Below are 26,370 nucleotides of genomic sequence, written 5' to 3' on the forward strand. Positions count from 1 at the left end.
CCATTGCCACCTCAGCATGGCACTATTACAATGATACCTAACCACCAGCCCCCATTTCTCACCACTGTCCAAACTGGCCCTCACATTTGTCAATAGAGCTATCTTTCTCAAGTACAAAACCACCCCTAAAAATAATATCACCATTTGTTTCCTCTTGGATTCATCTCCATACCCTCACTTCATTCCACTTCCCTGGCTTTATTTTCTACTGTAGCACTTGCTAGCATCTGATGATATTTGTATGTTTTTATTTTAGTTTACTTGCTTGTTGTCATTCTCTGTTCATATTACATGAGCTCAGCAGAAGCTGATACTGTGATGTATTCAGTTCTCTGTCATTAGTGTTTGGAACAGGGCCTGGCACTAATAGGGGCTTAAAACATATTTTTCCAATAATGAATGGATTGCTCTATTGCTTAGGTAGAGCACAGTGCCTGATACAGAGCAAGCAATCCAAGATGTTTGTTGAATAAATGAATGAACACATGAACATACCAAAATTGAAAATCTGTCTAAGAGATGTCTAAAGACTAAGGACACCTGAGTGGCTCAGTGGGGCGCCTGGATAGCTCAGTTGGTTAGGCGTCCAACTTCAGCTTAGGTCACGATCTCACAGTTCGTGGTTTCAAGCCCAGCAGTGAGGCACTGGGCTGACAGATTGGAGCCTGGAGCCTGCTTCAGATTCTGTGTCTCCCTCTTGTTGCCCCTCCCCGACTTAAGCGCGTGCGCTCTTCCTCTCTCTCTCTGTCTCTGTTTCTCAAAAATAAATAAACATTAAAGAAATTCAAAAAACAATGAAGACTAATTCTCCTCCTCTCTCTATTCTCTCTCTCCTTCCCTCATTCAGCCTTTGGTTTTGCAGTTAATGATAAAGTCTATGTGAATTCTCAGGTTGAACAAGACACAGTAGGGGGAGCAGAGGCCCTCTTCTGCCTATTTAACCAACCCATCCAGGTCCCAGCATGCCTTTACTCCCCACCCCTTGAAAAACTGGCATGAACCAGAAATTAATAAATTGACAATATTCTGCTTATATATGTAATCAATTATCACTCTGCCTACTCATTCATTTCTTTCTGGGCTTCCTCCAAAAGCTCTAAATCTAACAGACAGTGGGGAACAACTGTGAGGCTATTATCAAAACGATTTAAATGAGAATAAAAGGCTTCCAAAAACAGAAGCAAAATATTCACAAGATCCACACTCCCTCTCCACTGAACTAAGCCATTATATGCATATTTGCAGAACACACTTTACAAGAAATCTAAAGAATTTTGTTGGAAATCCTTTTAAAATCCATTTTCCTAATGCCAAGAATCATGAGAGTTACATTAAATCTAACCTATTTGAATCAGATCTCTCCCTTAAAAAAAATTAATGGAGACCTTCTAAGATCAATTACTTAAGGTACTTCTCATCTTTCTTACTACAATAGCCCTTCTATTCACAATTTCATGGTTATATACAAGTTTTAGCTCATTTTTTTTAATGTAAGGAAAAAATGATCACAAATTTCGTTGAAAAAAATGTTAAAAGGTGCAAATAACTCTAAAACAACTGATCACTCATTCACTAAATATTTATTGAGTATCCACCATGTGTCAGGTGCTGTTCTAGGGGCTTCAGATATAGCAGTGAACAAAAGAGACACTTAATGCCTCAAGACACTACATTCTAGCTGGACAGGGGGGCATGGGTATATTACAAAATTAAAAAGTTAAATATATAATTTGTTAAACAGATGTGCTATGGAGTCACATGAAGCAAGAAAGGAAATGGAGAGGTTGAATGAGTTAGTTTATTTTATTTAATTTTATAAAAATTTTATTTAAATCCAAGTTAGTTAACATATAGTGTAAGAATGGTTTCAGGAGTAGAATTTAGTGATTCATCACTTACATGCAATACCCAGTGCTCATCCCCACAAGTTCCCTCCTTAATGCCCATCACCCATTTAGCCCACTCCCCTACCTAACCCCTCTCCAGCAACCCTTAGTTTGTATTTAAGACACAGTTTATTTATTTTAAATAAAGGGCCAAGAAAACCTCAATAAGAAGATAGTATCTAAGTAAAGACTGAATGGAGGTAAGGGAGGGGCCAAGTGGTTATCTGGAGAAAAGACTCAGATACAACACCTCATCTTTGATTTCATCTTTGTACTTAAAAAGCACATCTGTGTGTGCTATGTTACTTATGGAAGAGATTTGTTTTTGTTTATTTATTTATTTTTGAGAGAGAGAGAAAGAGAGAGAGAGCGAGCAAGGGAGGGGCAGACAGAGAGGGAGACAATTCCAAGCATGCTCCACACTGTCAGCATGGAGCCTGATGTGGGGCATGAACTCACACTCATGAACAGTGAGATCATAACCTGAGCTGAAACCAAGACCCAGAGGGACACTTAACCCACTGAGCCACCTGGTGCCCCTAGAGATTTTGGAGTGAGGAGTAAAATGATCTACCTGAAGGGCATAAGTTGAATTTTAGAAGTTTACCTTCTCTTTTCAAATGTGTGGTTCACCTCTTTTCTTTCTGGACAAATTCATTTTTCTTCACGGTATTTCTCTTACTCTCTTTTTTTTTTTTATAATGAGAGTATTAAAACATTTGGATAGAACTGTCATGAGATTGTTTCCACTGTGCAATGATCAGGGCATTCGTTGCATAATTATTAGAAACCCAAGTGGGTTTTGTTGTTGCTGTTGTTTTAAATGTTTTATTTATTTTTGAGACAGAGAGAGACAGAGCATGAACAGGGGAGGGTCAGAGAGAGAGGGAGACACAGAATCTGAAGCAGGCTCCAGGCTCTGAGCTATCAGCACAGAGCCTGATGCAGGGCTCAAACTCATGGACAGTGAGATCATGACCTCAGCCGAAGTCGAACGATCAACCGACTGAGCCACCCAGGCGCCCCTGTTTTTGTTTTGTTTTGTTTTGTTTTGTTTTGTTTTGTTTTGTTTTTAGCACAGTCTAGCATGCTCACATTGTTCATGATCCAGAAACAGGTGGGAAACCTGAACATTAACTGTTCTCTCTGCCGAAGGCTCATTTGGTTCCTTGTCTTAAACTTTAAAAAGGAAATACATAAGCAAAATTGGTGGTTAGTTATTAACTTCAGGCAACTTGTTCAAGCTTAGATACCCCCACCCCTGTTGGACCCTTCCTATAGTCAACTTGATACTGACCAAAGCACATCAAATTATTTGCAAAAAGAAGGTCTGTTATGGATAAGCTGCACCCAAGACTCATGGAATAAGAGATTGAATTGGAAGCATGGCAGATAAATCTCTAATGCTAAAATTCAGCCTTGTAACATAGACAGAAACACTAAGACACAACAAGTGGCTTGCCAGAATTACACCAGAAAAGAAAGTAAAAGTGTGGATATCACAAAGAAGGAAAAAAAAACTGTGATAAGAGGTTCATAACCAAAAAAGGCACAGAAGTTCATCATGTTAATATGGTACAGTTAAAGCATATTGCATTTAGAAAGAGTTGAAAGGTATGGGCTACTAAAGAAAAAGGCAATGCAATGTTGTTTGACAATATTTTATTTATCATGTTATTGTGTGACATCATCCTAACCTCCAAGGCTTTCCTCTTCTCTTACCTCGTTTCCTTCTCTAAGCAGTATTGCTTCCCTTGATCCTTGATTTTTCCCTTTCCTTTGCCTCCCATATCCTTACTCCTTTTCAAGGCTCAGATCGGGAATCCTCTCTTCCGGGAAATCTTTTGTTATTCTCCAGACTAGACAGAGGGACTATCCTACATTGTCCCATAGCTTTTTCTATGTAGCTCATCATAAAAAAGGGGACAATGATATTTATATATTTCCAAGCCCTGGAATAGTCCTATAACAGTCATAAATTAATGTTCGCTGAATGCATAATTAAATGCATGCCAGACAATCTATTGGGATCCTGGATAACAAAGAAAAATAAAATGGGATGGCTATAAGAGCTAACAGTTTATTTATATTTGGTTGTGGATTTCTCTGATAGTTTATATAATGATATAAATTCCTTGAATAAAGATACTTTTGAATTATGACTTGAACAGCCCTAATGTTTCATTTGTACTTAAATTTGAAGGAGCTTGTTTATTTGAGTTGGATTTGAACACAATTTGATACCATATTACCAAATTCAAGGGATCCAACCCACCTTTCAATTAAGTGAAAGGAGCAGTGACTTACAGGAACTGTAAATGTATTAAAAATGTCACAATCACTTTATTTATAGAGCAACATAAAAATGTAATTCAGGTACTTTAAAAAAACTGACACAGACTAAGCAGAAAGATGAGCCAGAGGGGATTACTTAGTGATCTAAAACTTAGCTCGGCAATATCTCGAACCTCAGCTTCAAATCCAGCCTGGGTCAAGACAACCTGTCATTCTCCAGAGACCGAACACTGCCTATCTCTTAGTTCACTGTGTGTGTTTTCATATTGCTTGAGGACTCCATGTACTCTAAAAACCTCATGGAATTTTCTTATAAATGATAATGCTATCCCTAATAAGCTTAGCCAAATTCAGAGAGCTTCTTGACATATAACTGGCAGCTCTGGATAATGCCCTCGGGTTGTTAGCCATTCTACAAAAATCAAATTCAGTCAACACTTCAAAATTTGAGTTTGCTAGAAAGTTACCTCATGCCACTTTTTCCCCCTCACCCAATGTCCCACCATGTAGTGTCTAATCACTATTAACTGATTCTGCATGAGTAACAAACTGTTCTTAAAACCAGTGAGAAACATGTCTTTGTGTTTTCTAGCATATAGGGGGAGTGACCCAGTAAGGTTTCTCACTTCTATGCTGTCAACATTTTGTGTACCATCCACATGACAGTACAGAGTAGAAGGAGAGACATCTGCATAACTTGGAAATTTTATGATTGACAGTCATTGTCTTGTCAGTTGAAGACATGTGCATGATGAGTATTTATGATATAAGGAGATTCCTAGTTATAGAGACATAGGTTTATTCTGATAAAGAACTTTCAAGATTCCAAACACCATTTCCTTTAGGGCAAGAAGATTAGTGCTGATATTTCAGAACACAGTCTTATTATATTCTGGATCCAGTTATTAAGTAGGAAAAGAAAAAACATTTGGCTCTCAGTACATGAACACATATGTGTACACATGCACATAAGTGCACAAACACACATTTAGGTAATTCAGAGTCCCGGTGTAGAGAGAGCTGATGCATTCATAGGGGCAGAGAGGGCCACCAGGTCTCAAGGGAATGGAAGCAGAGAAATCGAACAATTGTCTGACTGACTCACAATTATCCCTCAGCCAAGGAAAGGAAGGTGTGCAGTAGCATCACAGGAGCTTTCAGCCATGCATGAACAAAACTGTAGTTAAAATTAAGCCAAATAACTTGTGACCTTAGAGAAGAGATGGAGAATCTTAAAGGGAGGCATATATCAATGAGCAAATTGAATTTCAGGCCATGAGGATGCTTGGATTCAATTTGACCATTTTCCTGAGTCTTTTCAAAGGAATGACAAAGCAAGTAACTCTTTGTAAAATCGTGACCATCTCAAACTAAAGAGAATCACATTCTTCTCTCAAGTGCCCACCTGATTTCTGGAGGTACTTCTGAATAGGACAGAGCTGAGCGTCTCTTGCTGTGTTGAGAAGACTGAAGCAAGCTTGCAGAAATAGAAAATTTTACTAGCCTGAAACCTTTTTAGGTGGGAAGCAGCTGGGAAAAATCACCTCCATTGGACACCATATCACATGTAATCAAGCTAAGGTTCATCTTCAGGAAAAGTTTTAGAAAAAGTGCAAGGACAAAGTGGAGTCCAGGGAGAATAGTGAAAGGACTGAACTTGGAGATGGATCAGGGATGATCTTATGTGTGTCTACAGGCATGTACCCATGCTCACTGTTTATCAGGCATGTACAGGCATGTATATCAGCCCGTAAACTTACCTGTGAACTCCAATTGGTCTTTGTTTTTGTTTGGTTTTATTTATAATTTCTTTAGCACCAGCCATCTCCTGCCTGCAAAGTTACTTTCCATCTAACTTTCAGGCAATGGGCCTAGAAACTATATGCAATATCTAAGACATGGCTTAACCCTGGGTGTGGTAGGCAGAATGCCACCCCCCACCCCAAATGTCCACACATCCTAATCCCTGGAATCTGAATTTGTTACTTCACATGGCAATTTTGTAAGTGCGATTAATTAAGGACCTTGAGATGGAGAGATTATCATGAATTACATTGGTGGACCCAACATAATAAAAAAAATTCCACAAAATATGGAAGAGGGTGGTATACCACTTAGAGAAGGAAACAACAGAACAAAGTAGAGGTAACAACAGAAGTAGAGGTCAGCATGATGTGGGGCCAAAGGCCAGTGAAAGCATGTAGCCTCTGGGAGCTGGAAAAATCAAGGCAAGATTCTCCTCTGGAGCCTCTAGGAAAGATGAAGCTTTGTTGGACCATTTGAGACTTCTGACATCCAAAACTCTAAGATAATATACTCATGTTATTTTAAGCCACACAGTTTGTGCAATAGGAAATAGGAAACTAATATACTAGGTGAGCCTCTTCTCAGATATTCTTCTACAGGAATATCATATTTTGACCGTTCACTTAGTTACCACTCATTTGTCATTCATTCTCTCATTTGCCTTATGGTGACACTGTTATATTCTTCTAATTCTTCTAGGTTCTGGCAAGACAAACATCTAAAGCCTATCTTAAAATTGATTGGGAAGATATAGTAGGAATAAGGGTAGAAATGTGCCCAGCCTATGGGTGGGGTCCAAATGACAGGAAAGTCAGTTCTGCTTTGGAAAATGATTAGAAGATACTTTCTCAAATGGAAATTTGAAAGGTGTTTTGTTAGTTGTCAAGAAAAAAAAATGAGAATAAAGATCACTCTAGGAAGGGGAGTAGGATGAGAAAAACTCCAGATGCTGAAAGAGCTAAATATGTTTTTGGTGGGAATGTATGGTGTTAGTTTCCATGTTGATGGAGACAAAACTGAAGGTCTAAGTCTAGAATAGAGGCTCTGAATTTTACCTTGTAAGTGGTGGGGAATATTAATAACAGCAGTAGCAATTCTAAATATATGTTTTAGGAAGTTACTTAGGTGGTAAGCCAGAGTCAGAGAGACCAGTTAAAAAGTTAAAAGGTTATTGCAATGGCCCAAGGCAAAGGTAATGCAGACCAATCTAAAGTAGCAGCATTAAGAGATAGAAAGAATGACACTGAATCAAGAAATATTAAGAAGGTAGAATCAACTGGACTTGATGGTTAGTGAGACAGAGCAAGAAGAGAAAGGACAGAATTCAGGTGAAATCTGAGTTTGAGGCTTGGGTAGCTTGAGTACTGTTTTGCAAAAGAGGACATGAAGAAGGAGAGCCAGCTGGCTGGAAAGAGATAACAAGTTAATCTCTATTTACAAGTCTTGGTTTTATGTATTCTTTCAGATTCTCTCTAATTACTTTATGAAATAATAACATGTTTCTTGAGAGGAGGGATCATATTTTCCATCTTTAGCATTCTCCTTGCCTACCATAATGGTGGACACATGATAAATTCTTGTTGAATTGAAAATATTGTGCTCAGTAAGAAAGATGTGTATTTTGAACCCAATTCAAATGTGGTGCTTGGGGTTTAAAATTACCCTGAAGGTCAATAAACATAGCTCTAGGCAAAGACAGATCTCTTAGAAATGGATTAATCAACTATTGATGTTAGAATTTTTCTTCTAGCGTGATGCATTATCTTTAATGTTAAGGGAAAGAAACAACTCCCATGTATTCTAGGACTTTGATTTTAGGCATAACTACTGAACAGGGTGGAATTTCATTCTCTTTTTTGATAATCCAAGAAATAGAACAAGTATTTTTGCATACGTATTGTGTTCACTGAGTTCCCCTGCCATACAAAAAGATGTTTTTTTTTTTTTTTTTTTATTCTATTAAAAATCAAATCAGGGGCACCTGGGTGGCTCAGTCAGTTAAGCATCCAACTTCAGTTCAGGTCATGATTTCATGGTTCATGAGTTTGAGAGTTTGAGCCCCCCCTTCCCCCCCCCCCCCCGCCCCATCAGGCTCTGTGCTAATAGCTCAGAGTGTGGAGTCTGCTTCAGATTCTATGTCTCCCTCTCTCTGTCCCTTCCCTGCTCACACTCTGTCTCTCTATCTATCAAAAATAAATAAACATTAAAAAAATCAAATCAAATTTCTGCTAGGTTGATCAAATCCTCTGCTGTACAATTAATGACTAAAAGTTTAAAACACTGAACTATGAACACCACAGCTAATCCAGTCACAGTGGCAGACATGGCACAATGAAAGAAATTTTAATTCTCCCAGAGTTGAACCTACTTAACCAAAGAGGTTTTTATTTTTATTTCAATTGTACACAATCCTAATTTACCAGTTAATATATCAGTTATTCCTTCTATGGAGGAAAAGCATCCTAAATTTTTCTTATTCTAATATTACATGGGAGTTAAGATCTTGAACAAACAGCCCCTAGAACTGAATACTGAGTGTAATACTCTAGAAAGACAGCAACACGCTCAGCGGCCAAACAGGTTAGAGTCTTAATTATATGGTAATATGCAGAACAAACATGGTGTCATGGCACTTGGGGAAAACAGCTGGTGAGAATTTTCTGGATGCTTTCATTGTATTTTCCTGGCCTAAGCAATAACAAACAATAGGTCAGGTTGTAAGAGTTCATTGTTAGCCCATGGTACCCAGCAAAGAAAATGGTGATATTTCCTGGCAAAGAATGTATCAGCAAGTAACATTTTGAAGATTTAATCTTACGACCAGAGTTAACAATTGTCTCACAATTTCTTGAGCATGGAGATCTCAGAGAGTAAATGGTTTATTGTTCTGACAATATAGAGCAGATTTTAATGTTTGAAAAAAAAAATTGGACCTATTAATCCTGGTGTGTGTTACTCTTAAATCCAAGGAAATGAAGAAACATTGATATAATTTCTGCCTTTCAAGAATGAAAATATCTATTAACCACAGAGTACCCAGCAGCATACACAACCAGCACCCCTAGAGATACTTAGCCTGACATAAGAATTGTGTTTTGCTAGCTAAATGCTGATTCCCTCTTGGTATTATGCAATTTATTTCAAACAGACTGCTTGATCCAGCAGCTAAGAAGTCAGATGAAAATCTTCAGTAAGGACGTACTGAAATAAAAGAGCAGATAGAGGTAAAAAGGCCAGGCACAAAAAGGCAGAAACAGGAAGAATAAGTACCAATTGCTTTTAGCAGTGCTTAAAAGTTACTGGGCTTTTTGGTCAAATGCATATTCTGATTCAGAAGATCTGAGATGGGGCATTGTAACAAGTTCCCAGGACATGCTGCTTATCCCAGGAACACATTCTAAGTACCAAGAGTAGCACTTTTTTAGTGCTTGAGAAAGCTCAAACAACCAAAATAATAGCTGCCCCCAATCATTCCTTCATGTTCTCTTTTATGGGATACAGTTTTTGTTTCTCTCTAATATCATTTCATTTGTTCTTTTTTTAGTGCCTTATTATGTGTGCTATCTCATGTACTGGCCTGGTGTTTGGACAAAGAATAAACTCAATGTCCTGACACCATCTTTTCCTTTACCACTATTTCCCAATTAGACGATGGAGTAGGCATTGTATCTTTTGGCCACCTGCCTGATAACCTAAGAGTAGAACTTCCTACTTACTTTCGAAAATGGCAAAAGGAAGAATACATGACAGAATTCTCAAAAATTAAGCCAGTGAAGAGAAAAAATGCAAACACACAAACTAAAAAACAAACCAAAACCAAAACCAAAACTGCCAGCCTCCAAGAAGGGTAGTGCTGTGATCATTAAAAGTAATTTTAGGGGTTCCTGGGTGGCTCAGTCAGTTGAACGTCTGCCTTTGGCTCGGGTCATAATCTCACAGTTTGCATTGGGCTCTCTGCTGTCAGCACAGAGACTGCTTCAGATCCTCTGTCCCCTCTCTCCCTGCTCCCCCCAACCACCTTAAAAATACATAAGCATTTTAAAAAAAAAGGTAATTTTAAAACTTCTGAGAAACATCCTTCATGCTTCAGTTCTCTTGTGAGAAAGACTGGATTGGACCAGAAGGTCTGCTGTTGGTGGGACATTCAAGTCTGTCTCTGTTGCTGTTTGAATATTTCTTCAGCTGAGGAAGAAATATTTCCTGTAAATCTTATGCATAAAAGCCAGACTCTCTTGCCAACTAGGAAGACAGGGGGAAAATAAAGAGCAGGGTAAGGGTAAGGAAAAGAAGAGGCACTTCAACACCTGTTTCCTCTCTTAAGACATACTCCTCCTACTAGAATGAAAACATCCAAACCAGCTCTTTACTTTCCCCTTATACCATTTCTGCCAGAGAAGGGGAAAAAAAAAAGGAAGAAGTTAAAAAAAGTAAAGGAATTAAATAAATATCATATTACACAGAAGGCAAGAGTTGTATAACACAATGTCAGTCAGTTTACGCAGATTTGTAGAGTGATATTATAAACCTTTGGCGTTTAGTCCTGGGAAAATATTGCTGCAGCTTACACGAGGAGTCCACATTTGCAAAATAGAGTGTGATATGCATTGTAAAGGGTCTCAGTCTTCACCCTTTTGACCAGGGTAGTACAGGAAGAAGTGGTTTGCCCCTGTCTGCTTTATGGTCAGCATCCGTCAAATGGCAATCCTAATAGGAAAAGCATGCATAGCTCTCATGCAGGAATTAAGATTGACGGAGTTTGTGAACAACAAGCAAACTGCACCATCATTACAACTGCTACCAATCTAGAGGCACGAAGGACAATGACCTAGGAAAAGGAGATGAGTGGAAGAAAAGCAGAGGGGAAATAAGCACTAGGCATGAGAAAGCCAAAGACCTGGGAAGGAATACAATCAAACCACAGGCAGCTGACCTCATTCTCAAAGAAGTGAATAATACATTTCATGTAAGTGGGTGAATGCAGGTAGTCAGCAAAGGACGCAAGATCCTCTGCTGTTTTCCTACTCTTATGTTGTCAGGCTCGCCCATCATACATCCCTCATTCTTGCCCATCATACATCCCATAAGCTGACAGAAAGCAAAACAAAATCAAACAAGGCAGGAGAAAAGAAAAGAGGAAAAAAAAAGAAAAAAGAAAAAGCCTTACTCTCAGTACTTTAATACAAGGGAAAACAGAGGAGGGGCACAGAGGAAGAAGAGATTAGAAAATGTATTAAATTCTCCCCCTCGCCTCAGATATGGTGTTTCTGCACATTACTAGACTTGCTCCTGAGCAAGAGAATATAATTTACCCCATGGCCACAAGCATGGCCTGGATAATAGGAATACTCGGGGGCAGCAATTCTGTAGATGTAAAAGGTACAAATTCAAAAGAATAAGAGAAAACATGGGAATGAAGAATAAAATAAAAGATTAGCAAGAGCCAGAGAAAGATAAAAGAAAGTGCAAGAGAAAAATGGTTCATTTGTAGAACTGATACATTAAAATAAACTCTAAAACATTGTCCCAGGTTTCAAAGACATCAAGGGGATTTTAAAAGAGGACAGACCTACCAGGGAACTGAGTAAATTATGTAATATGTAAAGCTAACTTACAGAATAAGAATAAGAAGATCTACCATTTGTTAAACTCCTACTATGTGCCAGGCATTCTCTTGGGGCTTTATATTCATTAAATCCATGAATGTTTGCCACTGTCATCTGATAGAGGCTGCCCAGAAAGCTCAAATTCACTGAACTTTCCTCCCCATCCCTGCCACAGCCCTCGCTTTCATTACAGCTTGAAATTGCAATTGAAAGTTAGTCCTTGATTTCTACTATTACAATATAAGAATGTAAAGGATAATGCCACATTTTTCAGAAAAAATTTAGCCTGGGTTAGCCATCAGGTAGCTGACAGAAGGTAAGGTTAGTCATGAAGAGGAGATGAGAATAAAGAAGACAAGGGAATAGAATGCGTTCTCATCATTGAGGATCCAGGGTTCTGAAAAAAGAGATTCATAACTATAGGCACCTGTTTCCTAGTCCATCATTTTACCTGGAGCTGGTGCCAATGGTATGTGGGGGGCGGGGGTAGAATGAGTACATGAATAATAAATATGTATCTCTGAGGAGAGAGGAGAACCTTGCTTTTGTGACAATCAGAATATTCCCAATATTCTGAAAGAGTGGGGAAGTTACATAGCTTTAAATAAAACTAATTTAAACACACACGCAAACACACACACATACACACACACCTTGAGGATCTATCTGGCTTTGTTGAGCTGAAAAGCTGTTATAGGTAATCTATTCTAATCTCATCTCATTTCGTAGGTGGGGAAACCATGGCCCAGTGAGATCAAGTGGCTTGCTCACCCCATTCCATGTAGCAGTCAGCAGCAGGCCTAAAATAGATGTCTGATGACATTCACCCAATATCTTCAATATTACTCCCCACATCAAACAGCTCTACACAACACTAAAGAAAGTATACTTTGGATCAAAGTAAGACAGAGCTTAGGCAAACACTTCTAGACCTATATAACAATGGTTACTGGGCCACTGTGAATCTTACGAGACAGTGGCGGAAAATGGGCTTACTAATCAAACAAGGGCAAAACACGCATAACCCAAAATTATACTAAAATTGTGGGTGCTTTTTTTTTTGCCAACTGTATTATCATTTATATTTTATATTATTAGATTGCATATTGTGAGAATTAAATGAAATAATACATGTAAGAGGCCTAGCAAAGTATTGATTCTCATTTCTTCCCCCAATTATCAACAGATCATTTTGGGGGGAGGGGGATATAAATGATTCACTCAGTCTTCTTGGATGCCTTCAAGATCTCCTCCTAGCATCCTAATTCTGTTTAAACTCTTATTCTCTTTTTTACAGATGGTGAAAAAAATAGAAGATATAAGATTTTTTTCTTGATTAATCACCCACCCCCAACCTTAGAGGTGTGAGACGCTTACTCTGCCTTATCACTGCCATGCAAAGAAACAATGGCAACGCAAAATATCTGTGACATTTCTCTACAAACAGAAAAATTCTGAAATATATTGGTGTTGCATCTATATTTTATAAGGAAGAGACCACACATATTGTCCTGGGGAAGTACGTAGTCAGAGGTATTTGTGCACTTAACTTTATTGTTTTACATCACGTACCTCATTCTGGGTGGGCACACAGAGGAAAAAAAAATTAGGTTCTGTCTGGCTTCCACAAAGTCCTTTCCCTGGCAATTTATATGCTTTCCTTTTCCAGTCTATACTGATTCTCAGAAGCAAAGATTCTCCTGATTCTAGGCCTCGGTTTTGAAGAAAATAGGATAGAGAATGAAAAATGTGTATTATTGAGCATGGCCTTTGTTCCAGGAACCATTGCTGATATTTATTGAATTCATATACCTATCTTTCCCTCTGGAAGGTAAAGCAGAACATTTGTATTGTGGCTCACTACTAGTACTAAGAAGAATGCCTGACCCATAGTAGGTGTTTAATACATACTTATTCAATGAATAAATGAGTAGTCCACCAAGCTGGGTAGCATTCTCTTCATCGTACTGTTAAATTGACTAAAATCCAGAAAGATTAAATTTCCTTGACGTGGTTCTAAAGTTAAACACTAGGAAGAGCCTAAACTTAAATCTAAGTGGGACCAGGTCTCTAGTTTCTCTACTATATTGCATTGGTAAAAGGACAAATGGATTATACACAGTTCATTAGTCTCTTAACAAGTTCAGAAGTAAAAGCATTCTATAGTAATAAAAATTATGTGAATATGATTCTCCCCAGTCTTTGATGTTACTGACCATCTTCCTTGCCCTCTGAGGAACTTAAGTCTTATTGAAACAACAACAACAACAAAAAGTCTATCTTGTAGCCTGCAGACATAAAAGATCAATGTCAACTCTATATATGGAGATAATTTTTTTTTAAGATTTATTTTATTTTTTTTTTAGAGAGAGAGAGAGAGAGAGAGAGAAAGTAGAGGAAAGGTTCAGAAGGGAAAAGAATCTTAAGCAGGCTCCATCCACAGAGCCCGACGTGGGGCTCAATGTGGGGCTCAATCCCATGACCTTAGAATCATGATCTGAGCCAGAATTAAGAGTCAGACCCTCAACTGACTGAGCCACCTAGGCACCCCCTGTACTGGGATAATTTCTAATGATCAAGGGCAATACCATCTTTGGCCAAAGATCTTGTGTCCCCGACCTTGCAAAAGATGAGTAGTGTGACTATAGACCAGTCATTCATTTCTGATTCTCACTTTTCTCATCTGTAAATATTAAGGTGTGGAAGAAGATAAATGTTAGTAGGAACAATTGCATCTCTAATATTCTATGATTTCTTCTCCCTCAACCAGACAGCTCACATTTTAAGAATTGAGAAAATGTGAATTTTACCTTGCTTCTTCTCTCCTCAAGGAATCTCACGCATTTTTATAATTGTTACATAATTGTCTACATAGTCCACTCAAGGACATTATGAATTGGGGAAAAAATGGAGTACATTTGTCCTTGCCTAGTCACATGAACAGTTAAGATTGCTTTCAGTGGTGGTCCCTTATCCATCAGATAGATTTTTTTACATATTTACCCCTTTTTTATTTTTAAAATTATTATTTTGATCAGGTAGATTTTTATAATTTTATTTATTTATTTATACTTTATGTTTCAAAAATATGTTTGCTACAGATTTAGGTTGGTTATGGATGAAAACATGACAAATTTGAACTGTAGTGACTGCCACTAAACAGGTTTAACCAGCAGTTAGATCATTTTACTGATTTTCCATTACTCAGAATTATGGGCTTTGACCATGGGCTATAACAGAGAGGCAACAAATGTCAATAAGTGAAGTGGATCAGGCAAAACAACAACAACAACAACAACAACAACAACCACCACAACAAAATAATGAATAACAACTAGCATGGCCTCCATTTTGGGGGTGGTAACAGGAAATGACAGAGACCATGGTTAAATGAAGACCACAGATCCTGTCTAAAGGAGGGAGCCCCAGCTGAGTTTAGCCAAATTTTGTCATGTATACTTACTAGTCTAGTGTATCTAAATGCTATTATGTTTCTTAAGTCATAAATCTTAAGACTTCTATGAAATGTTCCATGTTTGTTTTTTGGGTTTTGTTTTTTGTTTTTGTTTTTTTAGTGTTTTAAGTTTATTTATTCATTTTGAGAGAGACAGAGACAGTGTGAGTGGGAGAGGCGCAGAGAGAGAAGAATCCCAAGCAGGCTCTGTACTGCCAGCACAGAGCCCAATGTAGGACTTGAACCCACGAAATCGTGAGATCATGGCCTGAACCGAAACCAAGAGTCAGATGCTCAACCAACTTAGTCACCCAAGCAGCCCAAATGTTCCATTTTTAATATTGGCTCCATTTCTAAAAATAAACAAAAACTGTATAGGCCAGATAAAATACATGGAATGAATTTGGATTTAAGTACTCTCACTTACAGAGATCTTTTTCTGAGAATTAGTGTTTCCTTCCTGAGCAAGCAGAGTGTGTATCTGTGTGTATGTTTGTGTGTATCTGATTTAGCAAGTAGCTATTAGACACTAAAAAAAGGGGGGGGTGGTGCTGGGGGAGCATCTTGATAAAATAACCTGTGACCTCATGGGAAACACGAATGGAGTTCCCAAGACACCCTAGATTGTTCTGTTAGACAAAAGCTATCCCAGTCTATTCTGGGCAGTTTCTCTAGAAATAGGCTCCACATTAAAGACTTTGGGAAATATCCTGCTAGGAGTAGGAAGATGGCTAAGATTAGCTCCTGTGGATAAAGGATGAAGTGCCCTGATATGTGATGGAGGTGTATGACAATGGATTACACAAGAAAAGCCCCTCCTAAAGGTAGAAAGATCAAGGAATAAGACAGTAATGTTATAAATCAGCCTGTACACACAGATATATCTCCAAGCCAATACTAACTTCTAGAGCACATTTCTCTTAAACACTCTAGTTAGTATACAAGTTAAAAGTCTCTACCTATTTTCAATTTTAAAATAGTTTCTCAATGTTTTAGTGGTATGATGTATTTGCACATATAGTTTTTTCAAGTACTATTGTATGGGGAAGTAATTGACAAGGCCATAATGAAAGAAGACCTACACTGCGTTCCTCTCCTTCTTTGTGGAGGCCACTTTAAGGGTCTCAGCTTTACACAAAAGGGTCTGCCACCCAGGACCTATATGCCACACCAGCAACAAGGGTGCAGTGGGCCATGGCACAGCAAAATATGACAGAAGAGAGAAAATACTAAGCAGAAGAGACAGCTGAAACGAAGAAGCAGGAGGGGGTGGCACAAATGCCTCCTATCCCAGGTGTATTAAGTGATCAGAGAAGTGACAGTCACCATACAGTTGGGTTACAGCCATAAAATGAGACAACTGAGCCCCATCTGGGGTGAGATTAATTTTCTGTCCCTTATTTATCCCCTAATTTTTAAAAATTCCAAATATCACATCTACTATGAAAGAAGATTCCAAACATAAGTACTACTTTTCCTGCAATAGAAGCAAATTTCCCGTTATCTCTTCTGAATCTTACTAGCAACACTGTCGTGTTCACAGAGTCGAATCCTTTTTTCTAAAGCAACATATTATAGGAATGAACTTTAAAGATGAAATAAGTGTAAGAGATATGATTATCTCTGCCACGCAACGAGAAACAATACTCTCCTTGGTTATTCTCATATTCCCATCTACCCTGAGAGTTAAAGAGAACATGGATAATTACTCCATCTACAGACTCAAAGGCATTCCCAAGTTCCCATTGTTGGGTGAACTGAACCCAGACCTTGATTCCTATGATTCCAATTACGGAGCTTTGTTAATTTGCCTATAAATCTTGACTTTGCATTCCCATCTTTCAAACTATCATTTTAGCATAAAAATATCAAAGGGAAGCTATGAACTAATAATTAGCATATCACTTTAACAAGGCCTACATCTAAGAATCACCATGGTAAATGTGGGTAGTATGTAGGACACAACCTCAGAAATATTCTCAGAATTCCAAGAAGTAAGAACAAGCATACTTACTTTTGTGGCAGCTTTAACACTAGACAATGCATGTGCTATGAAGTAACCATTTCTCTCTTCCTCCTCCTTACAGCACAAAGTAACAGATGGGCTATCTCAACTAAAAATGTCAGCACTTTATTGACCAAGCTTCTCCTAGATTCCATAATAGCAATATGTGAATTATGATTTCTCTTTTCAGGGACTAAGGGGGCATAATTATTATTCAGGAAAACTTGCTTGCCTTTTTTCATGCTGCCATTTCAAATGTTATTCCATTTTTAAGACACTTGTATTTTTCTCATTCTACAATATTGTCCTATGTAAGAAGTATTTCCTTCCTGACTCATAATTCAATGCTTAGACTATTAGACCATACCACCTGCTATAGGGTGACATGCATCTCATTAAAGATAGCTGCCGTTATTAATGATCAAGCACAGCTCAATGAGTACAGTAAAAACTTTAAACATAAGCATAAAGCAAAACGCTAAAGATAAATTAGGGCTACAAGGAAACTCAGCTTCAATAAAGCATCTGGCTGAAATATCTATATTCAGCTTCAGTCTAATACACCAGAAAATACTGGATTTTGAGTATTAACTACAGGCCTTCTACATAACAAATATTCATATTTTTACTTCCCATCCATCCTACAAGTAAACCTAAACCCAAATCTTAAAGCATACCTAAAAACTTTAATAGGAACTCTATATAAATTCACAGAAATCATCTCTTTTGTTGGGCATATTTTATGAATTGGGTATTATCTGCATTAGCATGGTACAAGAAATATGTTAAATATTTTAAATGACTTGATTCAAATTTCCACTGTGCCTTCATAATGAGTAAAATAACAAAAAGCATTTCTCAAGATAGTATTGTTCATAGTTTACCATTGTTTCCTCCAAATGTGAGAAAGGGTCTAATTTATGACACCATGCTATGGTGTTTCCTTATCTTGTTAAATGATGTCATTTTCTGCCTTTCTCACCCAAACAGCATCTGCTAGTCACAAAACTAGAAACACATCTTTTAATTAAATGCTTATTTTATTTTCCCTAGGGACGATGGATTGTAGAATTACTTTCTCAAGATTTACTGTTTCCTTTCCCTTTATCTCAAGCCTGGATATACATTCAACATGTCCTCTGAAGTAACAACCGTCCCATCTGGCTGAGAAGTGATGGACACCGTTCCTTAATCACACCGTACACTCCGTTCTTGGCACCTCCATGCCCAAAAGATATCAACAAATTGGATGGAATTCAGAGAACAGCAAGAAAAATGATTAAAGAGATGGAGGCACTGACTTATGAGTAAAGATGAAAGGACAAAATCTGTATAGCTTGGCAAAGCAACAACTGAGGTACCATATGATAACTGGCTACAAGTGTTTGAAGAAATGTAAACACCAAGAGAGGAGAGGGAACTTTTTAGGATGATCTACAGAATAAGCAGAGCAAAAGAACAGAATTGAAGAAATGGGAGAGATTTCCTAAAGAGGGGATGTTTGCTCATCTGTTGCAGATGCTGATAAATACCAGAGTGAAGTCTAAAGAAAACAATGTGTATCTCATGCTTTTAGGTGGCAATCACGGTTGACCTACACCAATAAAGTGGCAATCTGTTTGTATGCACACATATAATATTTGTGCTGTCTTTTTCAGTTTACCAAGTGCTTCCACACACATAATGTCATTAAATTAACAGAATGAACTTATGCCATTACTAATTAATCTTAAATAAGAAAAAGCAGAGGTTTCCTTCTGCCTAGGTATTGAGGCAAACAGGTAAATCACAAGCGAAACATATGCGACTCTGAATTTATAATCTGTTTGCTTTCTCAACACTCTATCTTCCAGAATTCCAATACAATTTAGACTATGCTCACTCACAATCTAGAAAAAGTATTTAAAGTTATGTCTAAAGCAACAGTCCTCATTCTACCTGTTCTCTTGCTGCTCTTTGCTGGAGGAGATTAGACATGAAGTATTACCTGGGCAAAATTTTGTGAGTAATCTTTTAATTCTATTGATGACCCAGTAGGAAAATGACTCCTGTTTGGCTACTCTCTTCCCTTGGGTGATGGGTTCCATCATGGCTTACTGCCTAATTCTGTCAGCTGCAGCCCTCAGATCATTCATTAATGCAAAGTGTTAAGATTCACTTAATATTATACCCCACCCCATGTAAGAATAACCCGAATAAAATTTTTTAAAGAGTTGCAGCTCAAATGTGCTAAGAGATGTTATGTGTGTATTGTTCACTGGCTTCAGGTTGTGAATCCTTTCCAACCACCTACCTACCACATGTTAGGTTTCTGATGGAGATATACTTGTAAAGTAATTCAGTTATGAATATTATTGTTTCTAACTAGAGCATTGGGTCCAAATCCCCTAAAGATTTCTAACATTGATGAATTGGTCTGGAGTATGTATGAGTTACAAAGGCACTTCTGTATAGATAAGAGTCTGAAGTATATTCTCTGTTTCATGCTTCCTTTCCCTGGTCCACATAATGATTTCCTATTAGCTTTCTCTAAGTTATTGCTAGAAAAGAAAGAAAGACACATTTCCTACCCATTAGGAAACTCCAAAGTACCTATACCATAAAATATATTGGAAAAAAAGTGAAAGGATCAATGTCAAAGTAAATAATGTAATGAGAACATAAAATCTCCCCCAAATCAGGAGAATCTTCCTTGTAGAACTAAGAACTTTTAGAAAATTTTCTCTTCATCCTGAAATTTGTGGACCTTTGCACAAAATGTGTGTCCTTGATCTAGAACATATAAAAACCTCTTGGGAAGTATAAAGAAGTTGGAAGTGGTGAAACATTGGCCTTTACTCTAAAAAAAAAACTACAGGATTTATCTTAAATACAAAGAGCTTAGCAAGCGATGTTTGGCATGACAACCCTTCGGAAATATTATTAAAATAGTGACATCTACTCTAAAGCTGGATCTGTCTGTTAGATGTTAGATGATGGCAAGATTTTGAGTGTATATATTCTAGAGCAATAGGTCTCAAATTTCGATGTATATATCAATCACTGGGGAAACTTGTTAAAGTGCAGGTTTGTATATAAGAGGTCTGGACTAGGGTCTGAGATCTTGAATTTCTAATAAGTTCCCAGATGATGTTGATGTTACTGGTCCATGTACTGTATTCAGAATAGCAAGATTCTATAGGACATTTTCATTCTAGCTGTACAGCACAGCAGTAAAAAATGGCTACAGACTAGCCATGTACATTTCAGAGAAAACTCACTTTTGAATTAAATTCATTTCATATGGTATTAACAGAATGCATGCAGGTAGCAGGCTCTTATATTGGTAGCTTTATTTACATTACGACTTTATAACATTTTCCTTCTCTTAACTCAAGTTCAATTTTTAAAAATATGTTTTAAGTCCACACCCTGATAATAATCCTACTTTGGAAAAGGGCCCTGTGGAAGGAAGGAAGGAAGGAAGGAAGGAAGGAAGGAAGGAAGGAAGGAAGGAAGGAAGGGCAGAAGAGGAGGGAAGGTGGGAGGGAGGGAGGAAGGAAAGAAGAGAAGAAACAAAGAAAGGAAGAAAAGAAAAAAAGGAAAGAAAAGCTCCAGTCTGTCTGGACCTCTGAGAGATATCTTTTGCAAGGAATTTTTAAGTTTGGGCCCAAAAAGTGGTCTTTCGTTCTTCATCCTAGAGGCTATAATGGAAACTAGGATGAAGAACCCAACAGTGGCTGTTTGGGAGTGGAGGAGGGGCCATCCAGACCCAGTGAATCACCAAGGAAACACAAGGCCTATTTTTCTGTGAAGCTAAACTTCAAAAAACAAGCCACGAGTTACAAAGGGAAAAGTGTGATTGCTTTGACAGCAAAAACAAGCAAATATCTCCAGAGGGGATTAGTCCCTCTGCTTCAAAGTAACCAAAACAAAGAGAGCTGAGCCAGCTTCACTGGGAACAACACCTGTCCATCACACAAGGGTGAGCTAATAGAATAGCAAACAGCACCTATGTGCACCACTCAGCAGCGGGGATGGCTAAAATCAATTAATACACTTTCACTATCAAGATTTAACTTTCTAAATTCAATGTTCTTTCATGGAGTCATAGGGATGTTAAAGATCATCCACATCCAGGCCACATTCCCTTGCCCCACCCCCCAACCTCCAAAGCCACTGGGCCCTTCCTGTTCAGCCTACCAGCTTCCCTTCCAGGCTCTGTCCTAGCAGGTGTTCCCTGTTTCATGAAACAGCTTTAATTCTCCAACAACTTTAATTACTGGAAAAAAAATAACTTACTTAAATTAGAGCCAAAAGCTAAGTCTAATTTATGAAGAAGGTTTTTTGGCCTTTGGGCAAAAACTTTAATTTCACTTCCATTCAAAAACTTTTCAAATAAAAGGATCGCTATCATGTCCCCATGAAATATTCATTCTCTCAATGTAGTCACCTCATACGGTGGTATACTGATCTTTTCTTTTAACCATCCAATTACCACCTAGGTTTCAATGCGCCCTTTAAAATATATTGGCTAAATGTAGGGCTCCAGATGTAATCGAGTTAGTGCACAGTAAGTTTGGATTTTTACTTCCCACAATCTGGGGGTTATATTTCTATGAACTCAGTGTAAGATCACTCTATTCTTTATCATAAGTCGTGTCAAAAGTTGATGTCTGTTTTTATATAAACTGATATAAAGTTACCTTTCCTCCAACCTGTCTTGTGCAATGGAAGTTTTAATCCAAGTGTGGGACTTCAATTGATTCTTGCTGATTTTCAGCTTGTTTTAGTTCACTGTTAAGCTGACAGTCTTGAAGTTTTATTCTGTTATTCAGAATATGAGATATCCCTCACAAATTAGACTTTTGAAAACTTAACAGTCCCTGTGTTTTTTTTTTTATCAAACTCACTGCTAAAAATATCAAATACAAAAAGGTCTGAAGCAGATATGAATGTAGGTTGATAGAAACTTCCAGCATATTTCTTCAGCCAAATACAGATTTGCTTAAATATTCCATGTTTTCTCCCCCACCATTCCTCTCTCTCTCTCTCTCTCTCTCTGTTTAATTCCTCCAATTACTGGCCTTAAGGAAGGGTCTTATGTTTAGGAGAATACATCAGACCTAAAAGAATCCTCACGTTCACTATTAGCTTCTCACCCTTCCTTCAAGTTTCATTCTTCCTAAAGATAAAATAATAAACAAGACTTGAGATAACACTCAAGTATAATTTCAAGTCAAATTAAGACTTGCTCTAAACCTCGTAAGTCTTGAACTGCAATGTACTGCTTCCCAGAATACAGACAAATTCAATAGACATCCAAGGAGGTCAGACTAGGGAGTTAGGTGACTCTTACTTGGGAGAATTTAAATAATTTGTGACCCGCTATTACAGTAAGAAACGATCCTCATAGATACACTTAGAGGTGTAATACCTACATTCAAATAAAATAAAATTTAGAGAGTTGGTAAGTTTACTATAAGAAACAATGTGGATTGCAGTAAGTCAGCAATTTAGGCTTTCAATCAGCCCACAGTTAGATTTTGTTGAAGGCAAAATGCTCAGCATGGTAACTAATCAACACACTCTCTCCAAACATCCCCTGCCTTTATTTTCAGTTGCTTGTTACTTCAATTCACACCGATTTATCCTCCCTCACAACCCAACCCACAACTCTCTCATTGCCTGACCTGAGGCATGGATAGCAATTTTCAGTGTAATCAGCCAGAGGATGTAATCAGTGCAATTAACAGATGGATTGGGAATATTACATGAAACCTAAATTAAAATCCCACTAAAATTACTGTACTGTATCTGCAAATACTCATACTAAACGAATATTTCTTGTGATAAGTTTCTGGCAGTGGGATAATTATTTTAATGTGAAACTTTTGATAAGTTGAGCCCCCCATCCTCAATTTACTGATTCAATATACTTTATTGAGCACCTACCATACACCTATTCTCATGAAGAAACAAAAGTAAAATAGGAGGTGGTATTTTCTTCAAGAAGAACATTGTGTTGAAAAAATAAGTCTGAAAGTCATTAAAAACTTCTGAAAACAGCAAAAAATAGTAACAAAAAAACCCAAATATAGTGGTAATATTAAGGAGCCAAATAAAGATTAGACTGGGAAGAGGGGCTCTAAGTTTGTCTGGACCAGTAATCTGTCTTGAATTCTGTGGGTGATCCTTACGATAAGCCTTAACTCCTTTATCTCTCTTCCTCTCCATCTCACTTGATGTACCTCCCCACTACACTCTAACCTTGCTGAACCCATCCATCTCCTTTGTCGTGCTTGGGCAGGAACAGCTAAATGGTGTTGGGGGAATGGGGAAAACAAAAACATACAACCAACCTCACTGATTTCACTTTAATTCATGACCATAAACTCATTTGGACCCTGACCACTGCCAAAATCCTATTACATTCTTCGAGAAATATGCTTCCCTCTTTTCTGAATATACTATTTCATAACTCTTAACTTTCTTCAAATCTCATATTCCCATCCCCTCCTCACTCTAAGTTAATAATCTGTCTTATAATTTGTTAATAAAATGAACTGTTAGAGGGAATTTTTTTTTACATTCCTAGTAACAAAGTAGAGAAACCAAGTTGCATCTTTAGCCTTCCTAATTAATTGTAAAATCATTCTTTCTCCTAGAAAAGGAAAAAATCTCTCCACCTGCAGATTGAGTTCCATCTTCAAATAATTCCTCAAGGAGTTTACTCCTTCATTTATTCTTTCTCAACTGATTGACAAATCTTCCCTTTACTACTAAATCATTCCCATTTGAAATTCAAACATATTTATATTCAAATATTGTCAGTATTTCTGACAATGTAAGAAGAAAGAAAGAAAGAAAGAAAGAAAGAAAGAAAGAAAGAAAGAGGGAGGGAGAAAAGGAGGGAGGAAAGAAGAAGGAAGGGAAAAAAGAAAATGAAAGAGTGAAGAGAGGGAGAGAGAGAGAAGAGAAAAAAGAGGGGAGGGGAGAGGAGGAGGGAGGGGAGGGGAGGGGAGGGGAGGGGAAGGAAGGAAGGAAGGAAGGAAGAAAGAAGGAACGAAATATTGGGAGGAAGGAAGGGATAAAAGAAGGGAAAAGAAGGAAGAAAGGAAGGAAAATAGCTCCCCTAACATATCATTTCCCTGAACTCCCTCACTAATTTTCTGTTCTCTTTCATACTCTAACTTCCACATCATTTATTCTTCTTTTTACTCAGTCTAATCTGGTTTCCAACTTCATATTCCAAGAAATATTTTTTCTTTCTCTCTTTTTATTTTTTACTAATAACTTCCATGTTCCATATTCCAGGAATAAGTTCTTATTCTATCACACACAGCAGAAAGCATTCCACACAGATTATGCTCTTCCTCCTCAAACTTCTATTGACTTCTATGATGCTACACACCCTCCTAGGGTCTTCCCTTCTCATTGTTCACTTCTCAAACATCTTGGATGGCTTCTTCTCCATCAGACTAAAAAAATATATAAAGTATTTCAGTATTCCTTCCAAGTCCATTTTCTTTATCAACTCTTCTCCCTACTGATCTCATCCAGACCTATGTCTTTGAATTTCATCCCTATGCTGAATATTCCCAAACTATCCTGTGATTTATCCCAAGATTTTGGGATCTCCCAAATATCCCAGATTTATCCTGTGAGCTCTGAACTGTCTATGGGTGTGTGCATATGTGTGTGTGTGTGTGTGCATGTGTGTGTGTGTGTGTGTGTGTGTACTTGGATCTTTACCAGGAATCCTCCCAGTCTTAATATGCTTACATTGGAATTCTTAATTCCTCATTCCATCTCTAAAATAGGAGATCCATAGAGAGAATTGGAGAAGTTAAGGGACCATAAGGTAAAATGACATCAAAGATAAGATAGTTAGAGTAAGGGAATGAGAAAGTTGAGGAATTTTAATTGTTGTTGTGGTTAGGAAATGAAATTGGAAATTTAATATGTGAGAAATGAACATTTTCAGAGATGACAAAACTGAATCCATTATTAATGTGAATACTGAGAACTGCAATGGAATTGAAACTTACAAGAGTCAAAAAAGCCAAAGAATTATTATGTCCTCTGACAACAGGCCATAGGAAATTAGGAAATAGAAAAATAGGAAAATAGGAAATTAGACTGTTGTACTGGCCAGCCACATGGAACATGAAAAAATATAGAATGATGACAGGATTTAAGTAGAACAATGGGAAAGAAACTAGCTGGAAGGATAGAGGACAAGAATGGTAGAAAATAGATGGCATGAGAACAGAAAGACAATCTGTTTTGTTTTGTTTTGTTGTCATTGTTTGTAAATGTTGTCATTTTGGTTTTTAGGTTTTGTTTTTGTTTTTGTGAGATCAGAGAGTTTTGGTTGAGAATAACCAACAGTAGTCAAAGATAATCTGAACCCATGGGCAAAATGGTCATTCTTTACTTCTTATAGGGTTTCCTAGGTAAGCAGTATCCTTGGGAGTGAGTCAAGCTTTAATTAGAGCAAGTGTTAAAGGGAAGGAGTTGAGGATGTTTGGAAGTTAAATGATCATTGGTCAAACATTCTCAAATACACAGAGGAACAAAGGTTGACAGTGCTGGAAAGATAGATTAGGTGAGAGGAAGTAAATGGTAAGAACAAGAATACAAGTATGGGGGAGAACAAATGACGTAAGGATTTGGCCCTCAGTGATTTAAGGTGGCAAGAATATGAGACAAAGTGCATTAAATTCACTTAAAGTTTACAAATGGAATTTCAAGTTTACTGACTCCTCTGAGGTAGGTCTAGCACTTTCCAATAGCTGTGTGACTAAGGTGCTCAGATCTCAGCAATGAAATTTGTGTAATTAATTTGTTTTTTTTTACTGAACTTTATAAAAGATTTTAAACAATACATACATGGGGTTGATAACTGTGGTAGATTCTACTCTCAGTTTATTTTTCTTGGTAGCCATGTTGTCACCCATGGTATTAGTAGTCAAAGTTATGGGAACTATAGACGGAAAAGATATACATAGGATGTGTGACATTTGATTCATTATTTGTCATCTAGAGTAACATTCAAACTGGTTTACTAAATGAATGTAATTGTTTCAAAATATCCTCATTCCTATTCCCATATTATTACCTTTTAAATAATCAATGTAAAAACATAATTAAGCATTTATGCAGTTGATTTGGAACATATGAAGCACTTTTCAGATGAAAAAATGAAAATTCTTAGAATTTATTTGAGAATGTAATTTCTATGAAGATTAAGTTGAGTTAATGCTTCTAATTATATCCAGTGAAGTTAATTCTCAATAGAATGGAATAAAAGAGATGAAATATTTTGATATAATATAG

This window comes from Acinonyx jubatus, chromosome C2, assembly GCF_027475565.1.
Source record: "Acinonyx jubatus isolate Ajub_Pintada_27869175 chromosome C2, VMU_Ajub_asm_v1.0, whole genome shotgun sequence".
Lineage (NCBI taxonomy): Eukaryota > Metazoa > Chordata > Mammalia > Carnivora > Felidae > Acinonyx > Acinonyx jubatus.